A 13,378-nucleotide genomic window follows, 5' to 3' on the forward strand; every position below is an offset into this window, starting at 1 on the left:
CCCAGGGGAGGTTTGGGGTACCCAGGTGAGGCTCAGGGTACCCAGGTGATGCTGAGGCTGCCCAGGTGAGGTTCAGGGTACCCAGGGGAGGTTTGGGGTACCCAGATGAGGCTCAGGGTACCCAGGGGAGGTTTGGGGTACCAAGGTGATGCTCAGGCTGCCCAGGTGAGGCTCAGGGTACCCAGGGCAGGTTTGGGGTACCCAGGTGAGGTTCAGGGTACCCAGAGGAGGTTCAGGGTACCCAGGTGATGCTGAGGCTGCTCAGGTGAGGCTCGGGGTGCCAAGGTGATGCTCATACCAATGCTCCCATCTACAGCCTCTTCCAGGCACGGGGTTCCTCCCCTTGGGTGGAGCTGGTGGGTTTGGAGGATGGGGCATAGACGAGCTGGGGCTCGTTTTTTGGGGGGTGGGCAGGTCTGGGAGTGCCTGCTGTGAAGTTCCCTGTGACTCCCCAGTGGAGTGGGTGGCACTGGAGTCAGACTGGTGAGAGGAAAACCCCCTTTTTGCTGACTGCCTTAACTGGGAGCTCATTGCTGGGGGGGGGGGGGGTTGCTGAGACCAGAGCTGACAAGAACATCCAATCAGCATCGTGGTATCTGACTTTTGGGGCACCTCAGGGGGGTTTGCTGTGGCCTGGGGAGGGGGAGGCTGTGGTGCCGACCCCCACCCATCTGTGGGTGCTGTTTGAGGCCCAGATGTCACCAGCTCCTGCTCCCCAAAACCTTCCCAACCTGCTGGAGGTGGGAGTTGCCCTGGTCAGCTCAGGCTGCCCGGCAGGGGATGAGGATGGGGATGAGGATGGGGATGAGGATGAGGATGGGGATGAGGATGAGGATGAGGATGAGGATGGTCTGGTTTGTGGGGATGGCTAATTAAAGGCAAGGAGCACCCAAATCTCATCCCGTGGTGGTGCTTCAAAGGACTTTTTAAGGCAAGTAAGACAAAAAAAGAAACATATGATAAATAATTAAGAGCTGAGGCTCAGATTTTGTGTTCCTCCTGTCCAGCCCAGCAGCAAAAGGACCTTGAGCCTCTTCTGTGGGACTGGGAGGGTTTGGGAGAGGGAGGGTGAGACGGTGGCTGTGAAGTTGTCCCCAAGCTGGGGAGAACCCAGAAAGTTTTGGAGTCTCTGTGCTTCCCTTTCCCTCTTTTACTGGGAAGGAAAATTGCTGCAGGTCTCTGCAGTGGGGTGGGTGTTGAGGCTCTTTTGGAGCCCCATTCCCAGAGCTCTCCCCTGGGGCCGGGGGTTGGTTCTTTGCTGAAGTGCCAGTTCCTGGTAGCCTGTGGTTAAACGTGACATCAGCTTTCCCTTCCAAATTAAACTCCTCTCTCTCTCGAGGCTGCAGGACCTTCCCTCTCCCTTCCCCTTCCACGAAGCCTCAGAAAACCAGAAACAAATCACCCCGTGCTCGCTCGCACTCGGCTTTTTTCCAGGGAGCCTTGGATGCTCTCGGGTCGCTCCCCGGGGGTTTGGGTGGGAGCTGCTCCCCGTGGGCTGCCGTGGGGAGCCTCTGGGGGCCACAACCCCTCCCCATCCTGCCCTGCCAGCCCCTGGGAAGGCCGTCAGGGGTGTTGTGTCACCCGGGACCCGCCCCTCACGCACGTGTTTTTAATGGATTTTTGCAAACGGGGAGAGATTGCCTCGTGGCATCTCCCGTGGAAGGTTATTGGAAGGAGACCAGCAAAGGGCCATAACCTCTCTGCTGATGAGGATGAAGTGCTTGTTTAATACATTTTAGCGCTCGAATATTTCTCCTTAATGTGTTTTTGAAGATGACTGGAGCTCTGAAGGGAATATGTAACTTGTTAGGAAATAGATGTGCCGATTAGGCGGCGTTTCAGCTCATTTAGAGACGTTTCACCGCCTCCCTTGGATCTGCTGTGATCAAACCCTGCCTCTTCCAGGAGCTGCAGAGCCGGGGAGCTGTCAGTGCCATCACCCCCCATTCCAGGCCTGGCTTTGCTCTTGCTGGTGCCAAACATCTGGAGCGTCACTGGTGGCACTGGGAAAGGTCCCAGCACTGCTGGTTTTGGCCTTTCCTGGCTGTTCAGCTTTATCCCCGGCCCAGACACCCCAAAAAGCCTCCAGTCTGCTCCTTGGGGGCCAAGGCAGCTCCCACTGGGCCAGGGAGTGTTTTACACCTCTCTCCTTGCATTTCCCACCCGATGCTCTCTCCGGGATCACATCGGGAAGCTCTGTGGGATCAGCCCAGGGCTGGTGGGGAGGGCAGGATCTGCCCCATGCAGGTTATTCCCTTTAGCTGGGGGTGTGTCCATGATCCCCCTCCTGCCATGGGAAGCTCCGACTTTCCTGGAGAGCAGCAGGTCAGGATTTGGTATTAAATGAGAGACTTTTAATGCCGGGGGGGGGGGAACTTCAGCTCTGCTAATCTGCCTACCAGCAAGGAACAGACTGGAGGATTTCACTCCACTCCACCTCCTATCACATCTCTGAAGTGCTCCCAGGTCTAAACAGCAACTTTTTTTCCCATCCCTACTTTCCATTCATCTGGTTTTTTTCCCTTTCTCTCTGTCTCTGGTGCTCCCCCGCAGGCAGAGCCCCCCCTTTCTCCCCCTCTCACCGCGGCAAGAGGGGTGCACGGTGGGGATGGGAGGTGATGGGGTTACCTGGGAGCACGGGACGAGCCGCAGGGGTCCATCCCAGAGCGGGTGCCACCCCTGTGCCAGCCCCGAGGTGCCCCGGTCCCCCCCCCCCCCCAGCAGTGCGTGCCGGGGCATCCTGCTGCCAGCGGCGCGTCAGGGCCATCAGGACGCACTCGGCTGGCGCTGGAAAAGGCTTTCGCCCCCTGGATGTTCTCTAATGGAGCCGCCGCGGTCCCACCGCGCCGCCGGGCACCGGCTCTAATGCAGCGCTGCGGGGGCTGGTGAGCCCCGACCCCCCCTCGCCCCGCCGGGGAGGTCCCGCTCCATCCCGCTCTGCTCCTCCCGCTCCTGAGAGCGGCCCCGGCGCGGACGGAAGGGAGGGGGAAAGCCCCAACCCCTCCTCGCTGGTCCTGGGAAACGTCACAACTCGAAAACCTCTTATTTATTGTGTTTTTTTTCCCCTTTTCTCCCTGTTGGGCCTGGGGTTGGTTTCTCTCGGCGAGGAGGTGCCAGCCGGGGTGAGGTGCCAGCAGGGCACCTCTGGGTGCCCGTCACACTGGGGGGATGTTCTCCTCTGGACCACGAGAGCCTTTGGGTGTGTCCCTGCCACGGCGGGCACCAAGGGCTGAGCCCCCTTGTCACCGGGTCCCCACCCTGGTGGGCACTGCCAGGCAGAAGCTGAGCCCCCCCACCACAGCATCCCCACCGCGGTGGGCACCGCTGGCAGGGGCTCACCCCGGGTACAGCTGTCCCGGTGCCACCTCTGCTCTGCTGCAGAGGGTCTCCCTGGCTGCTCGTGCCGGGAATTCCTGGGAATGCGGACAGGCCGTGTCACCTCGGTCCGCGGGGAGCTGCCGGTCCCACCCGGCCGGGTGCAGTCACGACTCAGCCCGGCAGCGTTTCCACCGCTATTTTTGCTTCTTTTTCCCCCAGAAGCAACACGTCTGCCCGGGCAGGACCCTGGCGCGGTGCCACCCGGCAGCGGCACGAACCGCTGTTCCACCGCCAGCTCCCCGGTGCCGGGGCGGGTCCCGCTGGCCCAGGTGACCCCGGCGATGGTCCCTTCCAACCTGGAACCACCCAGCGATTCCCGATATCCTCTCTCCCGCTCGCTCCTCCCTCCCCATCACCTGTGCCCTCCCCTGGGCCCGGCTGCCTCTTCCGCCGGCAGCAGGTGACGGCCCCCGGTGACAAGAAGGTGCCACCCGAGGATCGCTACCGGCACCGGGGGCTGCGCCGCCCTATCACCGGCTAAAACGTAGGGGGCCTTTAAGAGGGAGCGGAGAGACAGGGAGAGAGAGAGGGGGAGCCGTCTCCCCGCACATTAATCTATCATGAGCTAATGTGTTTTTCCCATTTGTTCCTTTGTAGAGCGCGGAGCTGCGCGTTCCCCCCGCCCCGCACACACACACGCACACACACACACACACACACACAGGCGCGCTCCCGCTCCCGCCGCCGAATCCCAGCGCTCGGCTGGGCCCGAGCCCCTTCTCCGGGAGGAAAAAAAAAAAAAAAAAATAAGGAAAGGAAAAAAATAAAAACCCCACCGCAGCGCGAGCGGAGGCCAGCAGAAATGGGGAATACACCCTCTCAAGGCATGTCACTCTCACTATGTGCATCCATTCTTAAGTAGCAGGTATTTTTTTTATTCGTGTGGTTTTTTTGCCTTCCTTCTCCTCCTCCCCCCCCCCCCCCCTTCCTCCCATGTCGCCGGGGGGGGCAGCGGTGATGATGCCCGGGGGGGGGAGGGGGGTTGGGGAAGAGGGGGAGAATTGGGGGGAAAAAAGAAAAAAATCATTGCTGCCGGTGTTGGAGTTTTGGTGGCTGGGGGTTGACACCCAGGAAGGGGGTGTGAGGGGTGGTGGCGCTCCGGGGTGGGGGGGGGGTCTGTGTCAGGCACTGGGATGTGGTGACAACCCCCCCCCCCCCGCCCAGGGGATGGGTGTGCTGGGGGTGCTGAGGTGGTGCCGGTGGCGATGCTGCTTTTTGGGGTTGTTCGTTGTCGGGGGGCGGCTCCGAAGGGACAAAGTAGCTGGAGAGCCGCTGTCCTAGAAACAGGGGGTCTGGGGGGCGAGGGCTCGCCGGGGAGCTCGAAGGAATCGCCGATTGTGCCCATGGATCGCCGATTGTGCCCATGGATCGCTGATTGTGCCCATGGATCGCTGATTGTGCCCATGGCTGTTCCCGCTCCCCGCTCGCGGCGCTGGGCGTTAAATGGGATGTTTTGCACCGGGCTGGTGCTGCCGGGCTCTGGATTTCCTTTCTCGAGGAGACAGATGGGCGAGGAGGGAGGCTGCGGGCTCTCCCCTACCTGCTGCCTTCCCCGCTTTCCTTCCCCCCCTCACCCTCTGCCGAGACACAAAGGGCAGGACGAGCCACAGGGCTGCAGGTCGCCCCTTGTGAGATATTTTCGGCATCCTTTGCGGGAGGAAAAAAAAAAAAAATAAAAAAAAAATCTGGCGCATCCCGGGCTGGGCTGGGGCGTGGGGGGGAGGCGTCGGGGAGGGAAACTTAAAATAACTCCGGAGGTCGCCCGCCCTGTGCCACGGCCCAGCTGCTCCCCGCGTGTTCGGGGGGCGAAGGGGAGCCCCCCCGGCGGGGTCTGATCCCCCCGCGGGAGCAGGGTGGGTGTGTGTGCGGGTGGGTGGGTGGGTGTGCACACGCGTGTGTGATGCAGCCGCCAGCGCTGCCCTGCCCCGTGCCAGCCCCCGGTGGGTGACGGGGACGCTGGCGGGGTTTTTCTGCCGCGGGTGGGGGTCCCTTTGTCTGCCCTCGCCGCGGGGAGCTCAGCCTTCGCCCCGCAGCCTCTCCCCTCTTTGTTCTCTCCCCGTTCGCCCGGGCTGTGCTCGCACAGGCTGGGGAGTGGCGACGCTTCGGCCCCCGCGTGTGCCCACCCACCCTCCCACCCACCCTCTGCTGCTGCCTCCTGGTGCCAGCACCCAACTCCCAGGGAAGTTGGTTCTGGCGGTGCTGGGATCCGGGAATGCACCCTCGGGAGCTACGCCCCTTCCCAGGCGCCTCAGAGACGGGAGCGGGGGTCACATCCCGCTGCCTCCCCCTCAAGGATGGAGATGGAGGGGTCCCGGCTGGGGGGCGGGGGGTTCAGCCCTTCCCTACTGCTGGGTCAGTCCCAGGGCCCCCAAACGTGCTCCAGCACCTGGATCCTGGGGGTCGCGGGGGCTTTTCAGTCCCTCTGGTTGCTCCGTGGCTTTCACAGCTCTGCTGGGAAAGGGGCGGCCGCTCTGCAGACCCCCCTCCTCCCCCAAAGCATCCCGGGGTTCAGGGCACTGTACACCCCCTCCCCCCCCGAAGCTGCCTGAAGCCACACTGTCGCTGCAGCCCCAGCGGTGGCTCTTCCCTCATTTTAATGAGGAATGCATTTCCGATGTGCTAATTATCTCCCACCAGACTGCCCCCGACGCTGCCAGCGTTCACCCGCCTGTGGAAACGGCTCCGTGCTCCTGACAGGAGCCCTGTCTGATCCCACAGGGAGCTGCCGGTGGGCTCTGACCCCCCCCTTGGGGGGGCTGGGATGGCAGCGGGGAGAGGGTGAGGAGCCCCGGGCCCTGGCAGGGCTGTCACAGGTCTTTGTATGAAGGGAGGTTTGGTCTTTGTCAGGAGCCGTCCGTCCCTCCCCTCCCAGCAGGGTGGGCACGGTGGGATTCTCACCCTGGTTGTTTTTTCATGAATTGTCCTCTTTGGTGTCTGGGAGATGCTCGTTCCCCTCCTGGGGAGGTGGGCTGGAATGGGAGAGGGTGGGGGGCACCCTGGATGGCTCTGGCTGAGAACTGGTGTGGTGATTGCACTGGACTGGGAGGTGGTGGGGTGACGCTGGGGAGGGTGTTAATGTTGGTGCCAGGCTCAGTCCTGGTCCCCCACGCAGGAAAACCACATATCTCCCCCCAAATGCGTTTTTTTCCCCTCTGTGAAAAGAGGGATAAAGGAATCTCTGCTGTGCTGGGCTGGGTGTGTGCCCGGGTCATGAACCTGCTCCATCCTGGCTGGACACACGGGTGGGGAGGACACGTTTGTCCCTCTCCCTCTCCATCCTTCCTTGCCTGCCCTGGTGGGAAACACCCACCCGTGCCTGCCTCGCCTTTCTTTTCCCTCCCTTCCCAACCTTTCCATGGGAACAGGGCGGCCCCGGGTGCCCTTGGCTCGGTGCTGCCTTGCCACCCTCCGGGGGCAAGAGAGACCCCCCTGGCACGTCTGCAGGGCAGGAGGGGCTGAGAGACCCCCCTGGCACGTCTGCAGGGCAGGAGGGGCTGAGAGGACCCCCCCTCCCGGCACATCTGCAGGGCAGGAGGGGCAGAGCCGCCGGGGCAGGGTTTAATTAGAGCCATCGATCCTCCGCGTTGCCGCGCATCGATCCCCGCCGGGGCACACACGGCGGCCGCCTCTGCGCCCCGGGGACACACCCGGGACACGTGGGAGCCGTGTCCCATGGGCAGGGAGTGTGGCCAGGGGCGGTGGGAGCCGTGTCCCATGGGCAGGGAGCGTGGCCGGGGGCGGTGGGAGCATCCCTACCCAACCAGGGTTGGTGTGCAGGGAAGGGGGACGGGGATGGGGCCGGGCTGGCTGTGTCCTCTCGGGGGCAGAAAAGATGTGGAAAGGATGTGGGAGCGAGTCCTGAGAAGGGCAATGGAGCTGGGGAAGGGGCTGAGGGAGCTGGGGGGGCTCAGCCTGGAGAAAAGGGGGCTCAGGGGGGACCTTCTGGCTCTGCAACCCCCTGACAGGAGGGGGGAGCCAGGGGGGGTCGGGCTCTGCTCCCAGGGAACAAGGGACAGGAGGAGAGGGAACGGTCTCCAGCTGTGCCAGGGGAGGCTCAGGTTGGACAGCAGGAGGAATTTCTTTATGGAAGGGGTTGTTAAACATTGGAAGGGGCTGCCCAGAGAGGTTTGGTGCCCCCCACCCCTGGAGATGTCCAGGGAAGGACTCAGTGGCACTCGGTGGGGATTGGGCACAGGTTGGACTCGATGGTCTCGGAGGGCTTTTCCAACTGCAATGATCCTGTGATCCTGGGTGTCCCCAGGGTGCTGAGGGCATGGACGAGCCCATTGAGGCTCCTGCTGTTGAGATTTCCTTTCCAAGCACGTTGGGGAGGAAAGAGGAAAGGCTGGAGGGGTGTTTTGGAGAGGCTGAAGGGGTGCAACTGGGGTTTGGGAAGCCGTGGGGTGCAAATGGGGAGCAGGATGGGTGCTGTGCCGTGGTCCTTGCTCCTGGCAGGAGTGAATTTTCCAACATTTTGCTCCGTCCCTGGTGCTGGGGGTTCATCCCTGGTGCTGGATGTTGTGTCCCCGTGGTGGAGCAGCATTCCTGTAATTTGCAATCCATGAAGCCACTCACTCCAGCCCTTCAGCTCTTTGCCTTGGAGGTGCTGGACCTCCAGCAGAGTGGCCTGATGGGGGTCAGCACCCACAGCCCTGGGGGGGCTGTGCTTGGGAAGGGCAGTGCTGGCTGGAGGGGAGGTGCAAGAAGGATGGAGACTCCCGTTGGTGCCACCCTCGTGGCTGGGAAGTCCTTCCATCTCCAGCTCTTTCCTCGGTTGGCTCTTTCCCAGCAGCTGTGGCCAAGTTTTGGAATTTTACCTTTATTATTAAACCACCTTTGGGTGGGGGAGGTGAGAAACGGGGCTCTGAGTAACCTGGTCTAGTGGGAGGTGCCCCTGCCCGTGGCAGGGGGTGGGAACTGGACGATCTTTAAGGTGCTTTCAGCCCAAATAATCCCGTGATTTTATGGAATGCCTGGCCCGGGCTCCCTGGGGTTGAGTGTGGAGGCTGCTCGGCCGAGCTTTGAGGAATTCTTGGATTCACAAAGCACAAGCAGCCCTGTTGGCCCCACCTGGGGAGGCCTGAACCCCAGGGTGGGTCTGTGCCAGCGGGTCTGACCCCCCCAGACCCCCCAGACAGGCTCCATCTCCCAAAGCCACATGGATTTTGGGAGGGCCCAGCTCAGCCCCACGAGGATTTTGGGCTGTGCTTGCACCATCATCTGTGCTCCCTGCCATCCAAGGGCCTCATTAACCCCCCTCCTGGCTGTGCCAGGCTGCAGGTGCACCGGGGCTCGAGGGCTCTCTCAGCAAAGGAGCTTCAATGCCTGTTAAAAAATTACTGATTTGCTCCTCTCCGCCCGACGGGGATAATGAAACTTTGCTGTCAGCTGTTTTTATTTTTTCCCTCCCCCTGCACGGTTTCCACTTTCAGAATAAATGCAAATGATGGATTTTTAATTTTTTTTTTAAATTCATCTCCAACAGAAGGGCTGATGGAGAGGGTTGGGTGGGGGCGGGAGGAAGAGGAAGGGGGAGGGGGACGAACACTTATGGTTTGTTTGTGTTTTTGCCCCCTCTGCTGAAATGTTCTGATTGCAGAAGGGAGATGATGCATTTGGGCTCCTAGAACAGCTAATAGCTCCAGGCTGGGAAATGTAGCATCTGCATTCCAGCTCCAAACTGGGAACCAGTGCTCCAGCAGATCTGGGAAAGGGGAGTCAAGGAACAGCTTCTCTTCCAGACCCATCCCCTGGCTTGGGTCGCTCCGTGGCATGGAAGTGCTCGGAAAAGGACACCCAGAAAGGGATGGGGTGTGGGTGGAGGTGAGGCCTCCCTGGAGTGCAGCACTTCCCTGCTCCAGCCGAGCTCCTTGGCAGCCTTGGATGGTGTTGTCAGGTCTCCTCCACCTCGAGTTTATCTGTTTCAATTACAGACCGTTAAAAGCCTCCGTGTTTCAGGAGCTTGTCTGGATTTATGGCTCCTGTCCTGCAGCCTGGGCCTCCTCCTGCCTTCCCCTGAGCCCCAGCTCTCACTCCAGGGCTGCAGCCCCCTGGAATTCCATGGGTTGTCTCCCAGCCCCAGGGAATGCCGTGGCTCAGACCCCACCTCCCTGCAGCCACCACAGTGGGAAAACAGCTTCCCAGTGTTTGGCTCCTGACCCGCCAGAATTTTCCCCGATCTTCCCTTTCCCAAAGCACCTGATGTTTTCCTTGTGAGCATCCTGGGATTCTGGGCATCCAAACCTTATGGCCAGTGGCTCTTGTTAATTGATTTAATTACCCGTGGGAGGCAGGGATGGCCGAGGTGGGGAAGGGATGCTGCAGCTCCCAGCTGGACTCCCAGGGAGAAGGGTTGGAGAAGTGGCTGCGGCATCTGGTCTGGGCTTTGTGGTTTTTGTTTCAGTGGGATATTTTTGAGCTGAAACGAGACCGAGTGCAGGAGGATGGAGGTTTGGATCCTGTACCCAGCTGAGCTTGGAGGCAGCTGGCAGCTTGTTGTGGGAGCCAGGAGGGATGGAATGGAGAGCTGGGATGGGGTTTTGGGGGGGGTGCCTTTCCCAGTGTGGGTGCTTCACAAGCCCCGTGGGGAAGGCAGGGGGTGAGGGAGGCAAAAGAGATGAACACGGAGAGGGGAACACAGTGATGTGCAGGGAGGGAAGGGATGTGCAGGGAGGGAGAGCAGCTGGATGTCCAGCTCCAGCTGGATCCCAGGCAGGGCACCACAGGCCACGTTCCACCAGCCAAATTCCCACAGAACTGGGGAGCGCAAAGCACCTGGATCTTGCCAGCCCTCAGTCAGCCTCGTGGCACTTGCCCATCTCCAGAAGCTCCACAGTGATCCTGGTATTTTTGGATACGTGGAGAAACCCTTCTCCAACTGCCCAACATCTGGGCTCAGCCACCCCTCTGCCAGCATTCCCGGGGGGCTCCAGTCACGCTGCTCTTCCCGAGCATCCCTTGGCTCCAGGGGCTGGAGCCGGGGCTCATCATCCCAATCCCGATCCCGATCCCGATCCCATCCATCTGTCAGCGGCTCGGAGGCGAGCTGGTGCAGCAAGAGGGTGTGAAACAACCACCTGTCAGTTGACTTTCCCGCTGCTTGGGGGAGCTTTGGCAAGGGCAGAGCTGGAGAGGAATAAATTCCCCTCTGCCGTGTTATTCACGGGGATGCTGTCACGGCACTCAGGGGTTTTTATTTGGCTCGGTGGTTTTATGTTAATGAACCAGCTCTCCCTCTCTCTCTCTCTCTCTCTCCCCTGCACGCCGAAAAGAGGCAGGGAAAAAGTGTCACTTTGGATCTTCACGCATGGAAAAATACAGCCCCTCCCTCCCGCAATTAGAGCCGGATCTCCGGGAGGGAGCACCGGGAGGTGGCAGGGGCCGGAGCCGCTCCCGCCCCGTGTCCCTCTCCCGCCCTGCTCCGGCCAGCGCGTGCCTTTCCTGGGCTTCCACATCCCCTTTGCAGTGACCTCCCAGACCCAATTCCCACATCCCAAGCACGGGAGCATTCCAGGCTGCTCTGCCAGGGCTGGATCTTGACAGCTCCCGAGCACTTCCAGGAGGGAGGAGGGCAGGGTGGCTCGGGGTGACACCGCCTCCTCCCCACCGCTGCGGGGCTGGTTTGGGTCACTTTTTGCTTCCCAGATAATTTCTTGCTTCCCGGATTATTTTTGCCCCTGTGGAGCGTTTCCAGCTGGGGGGGGGAGCTCCAGCACCCCCGGCAGCCCTGGGGACCAGGAGCCGTGTCTGAGAGGGGTGGTGGGTACATGGAGGGGGTGAGGAGGAGCACGAGCTCGGTGTTGGCCAGATCCAGGTTGGATCAGGGCTGTCAGGATCCGGGATCGAGGAGGGAAGCAGAGAGGAGACGCAGTGGGCGCTGCAGGGCCGTGATCCTCCTCCATCCCCACCACGCTGGGGTCTGGCTGACCCTGTCCAAGGGGGTGACAGGGCCATGGGGGGGTCACCTCGATGTCCTGTCCCCCCCCTGCCACCAGAAGGCAGCGGGGTGGGGGCAGCGGGGACGTGCAACAGGCAGCGCCGGCGGCGCCCGCGGCGCCGGGATCCGTCTTGTTTCAGGAGGATTAATGATTCCAGCATAATCTCAGGAACATTATATGGCTCATTAAAAACACATTGCCCGCACCAAACACGGCGGGGCCACGTGCTGCCAGCCCTGCCCGCTGCCCGCCCCGGGCCGGGCCCTGGCACCGCCGGGCTGGGGGGGAGATGGTGAGGCCGAGGGCTGTGCTGGCCTCTGGAATGCCCATCCGCCTCTCCTTCCTCTTCCAGCTGCTCTGGGAGCCCTCAGGGGCAGCCACCCAGCTCTTTTTGGGGTGATGCCGAGGCATGGGTGTGCCCTGGGGAGGGGACATCAGTGCACCCTCTGCCCTCTCCTCCCTCCGTGGCTCGTGGAGCTGCCAAGCCCTGGGTGAGAGTAGGAGGCTCCTGGGCACCTCTTGCCCGCTCCAAAGGGACCTGATCTCCAGGCCTGGCCGGGGTGAAGGGGTCTGGCAGTGCCCCTTCCCCCCAGACCTGCTCCGTTCCTCCCTCTCCCTTCCCTCACGCCTCCTCCTCTCTCTCGCCTTCGCCGCTTCCTTTCAACTCTCTCCGTGGTGGTGGGAATCAAAGGCAGGAGCAGTTTGGGATTTTCGGTCTTTCCGCTGCGCTGCGTGAAAAGCAGAGCCTCCAAAGGACACTCAAGGACACCGAGACGGCTCCTTCCCTGCCCTCCTCCTCTCCCTGCCCTGCAGGAAGCAGGGAATCCGCCCCAGGGCTGCTCCCCCCGGGCTCCCAGCTCCATCCACAGCTCCATCCACGCCTCTGTTTTGTCCCTCCCGTGTGAGCTGCTCGGGCTTGGAGGAGCGAAACAGCATCTTCTCCACCCCTGAGGTCCCTCAGGTGGGCACCAGGGCTCCTGTGCTGCTCCCTCGAGGCCTCCATGAGGGTGCCAAAGCAAATAAGGGTCAAAATTCCTGCTGAATCCCGGGATCAGGGCAGGATGGCTTCGGCTTGGGTGCCGCCACGGTCTCCATGCTGGGATGTGAGGGGACCTTTGAGCGGATTTTTGGCTGCCTCCTGACTTGGTATCTCAGCCAGAACAACTCCGGGGAGGTTGTGGTGCTCTGCAGATAATAATTAGCTCTTCCCAGCTGCCAGCCCCAGCTCTTTGTGACAGCAAGTCTCTTATCTCCCTTCCACACGTGGGGAAGCCAAGGTGCTCCCAGGGCAAGTCCTTGGCCCAGGGACAGGCAGGTGAAGCAGGGAGCAAAACCAGGAGCCGGGATCTGCTGGGGGGGGGTCTCAGGGTTGGAAACACCCCCGGCCTCCTCCTCCCCTCAAGGAAATCCTGAGGATGGGATCGGAGAGCTTGGTTCTCCACGGAAAGAGGAGCCACCTTTGGCCCCCTCCTTTTCCTGTCCCCACCAGAAAACCTGTGTTTTGTCACTCAGGTCTCATTACGAGCCAGGGGAGAGGGAAGGACATTCTTGCAGGTTCGCTCCGGAGCGTTTCCTGGCGCGCTGCAAAACATGGCATAAATAATTAAACCCCCAATTACCAAAACAAAGGAACGAAGCGCATTTCGGAAGGATTTTCCACTCGTATTTCGTGCTTTTTGTTTCCCTGCCGTTGCGCCTTTAAGATTATTTTACTCACACTGGGCGTGAAATCCGCTCCCGAAGCAGCAGCCTGTGGATCCACGCCCTGATCCGCAGGGATACAAGTGGCTGTGGAGCCTCAGCAGCGGCGAGGGGGCTTCACCTCCCAGCCCCAAATCCCTCTGCTCGAGGCTGAGGGTGAAAACCCACCCAAATCCAGGGAGAACAGGCCTTGGTGGAGCCCCTGGGAGTGCACAGCAGAGATCCAGCAGGATGCTGAGCCCTTCAGTGCTGGTTTTTTTGGGATTGCAGCCATGCAGGGGTTAGGAATGCCTTTCACCCTCCTCCTCCTGTTTTTCTCCTCCTCTTTGCTGGGAAAGGGGGGCCCACAGAGCCCCCCCCCA

At 61.3% G+C, this 13,378-nt stretch overlaps 1 protein-coding gene across 2 annotated transcripts in view; it reads left to right on the forward strand.

Annotated features, from left to right (window-relative positions):
• Positions 1–3,794: 3,794 nt before the first annotated feature.
• SRCIN1 (SRC kinase signaling inhibitor 1) overlaps positions 3,795–13,378 on the forward strand; it is a 76,067-nt gene continuing 66,483 nt past the window's right edge. For both annotated transcript variants that reach the window (XR_004360930.1, XR_004360931.1), the window contains exon 1: positions 3,795–4,243. The gene's annotated coding sequence lies outside the window, so the exon portion shown is untranslated. The remainder of the gene's footprint in view (positions 4,244–13,378) is intronic.

This window comes from Chiroxiphia lanceolata, chromosome 26 (genome assembly GCF_009829145.1).
Source record: "Chiroxiphia lanceolata isolate bChiLan1 chromosome 26, bChiLan1.pri, whole genome shotgun sequence".
NCBI lineage: Eukaryota > Metazoa > Chordata > Aves > Passeriformes > Pipridae > Chiroxiphia > Chiroxiphia lanceolata.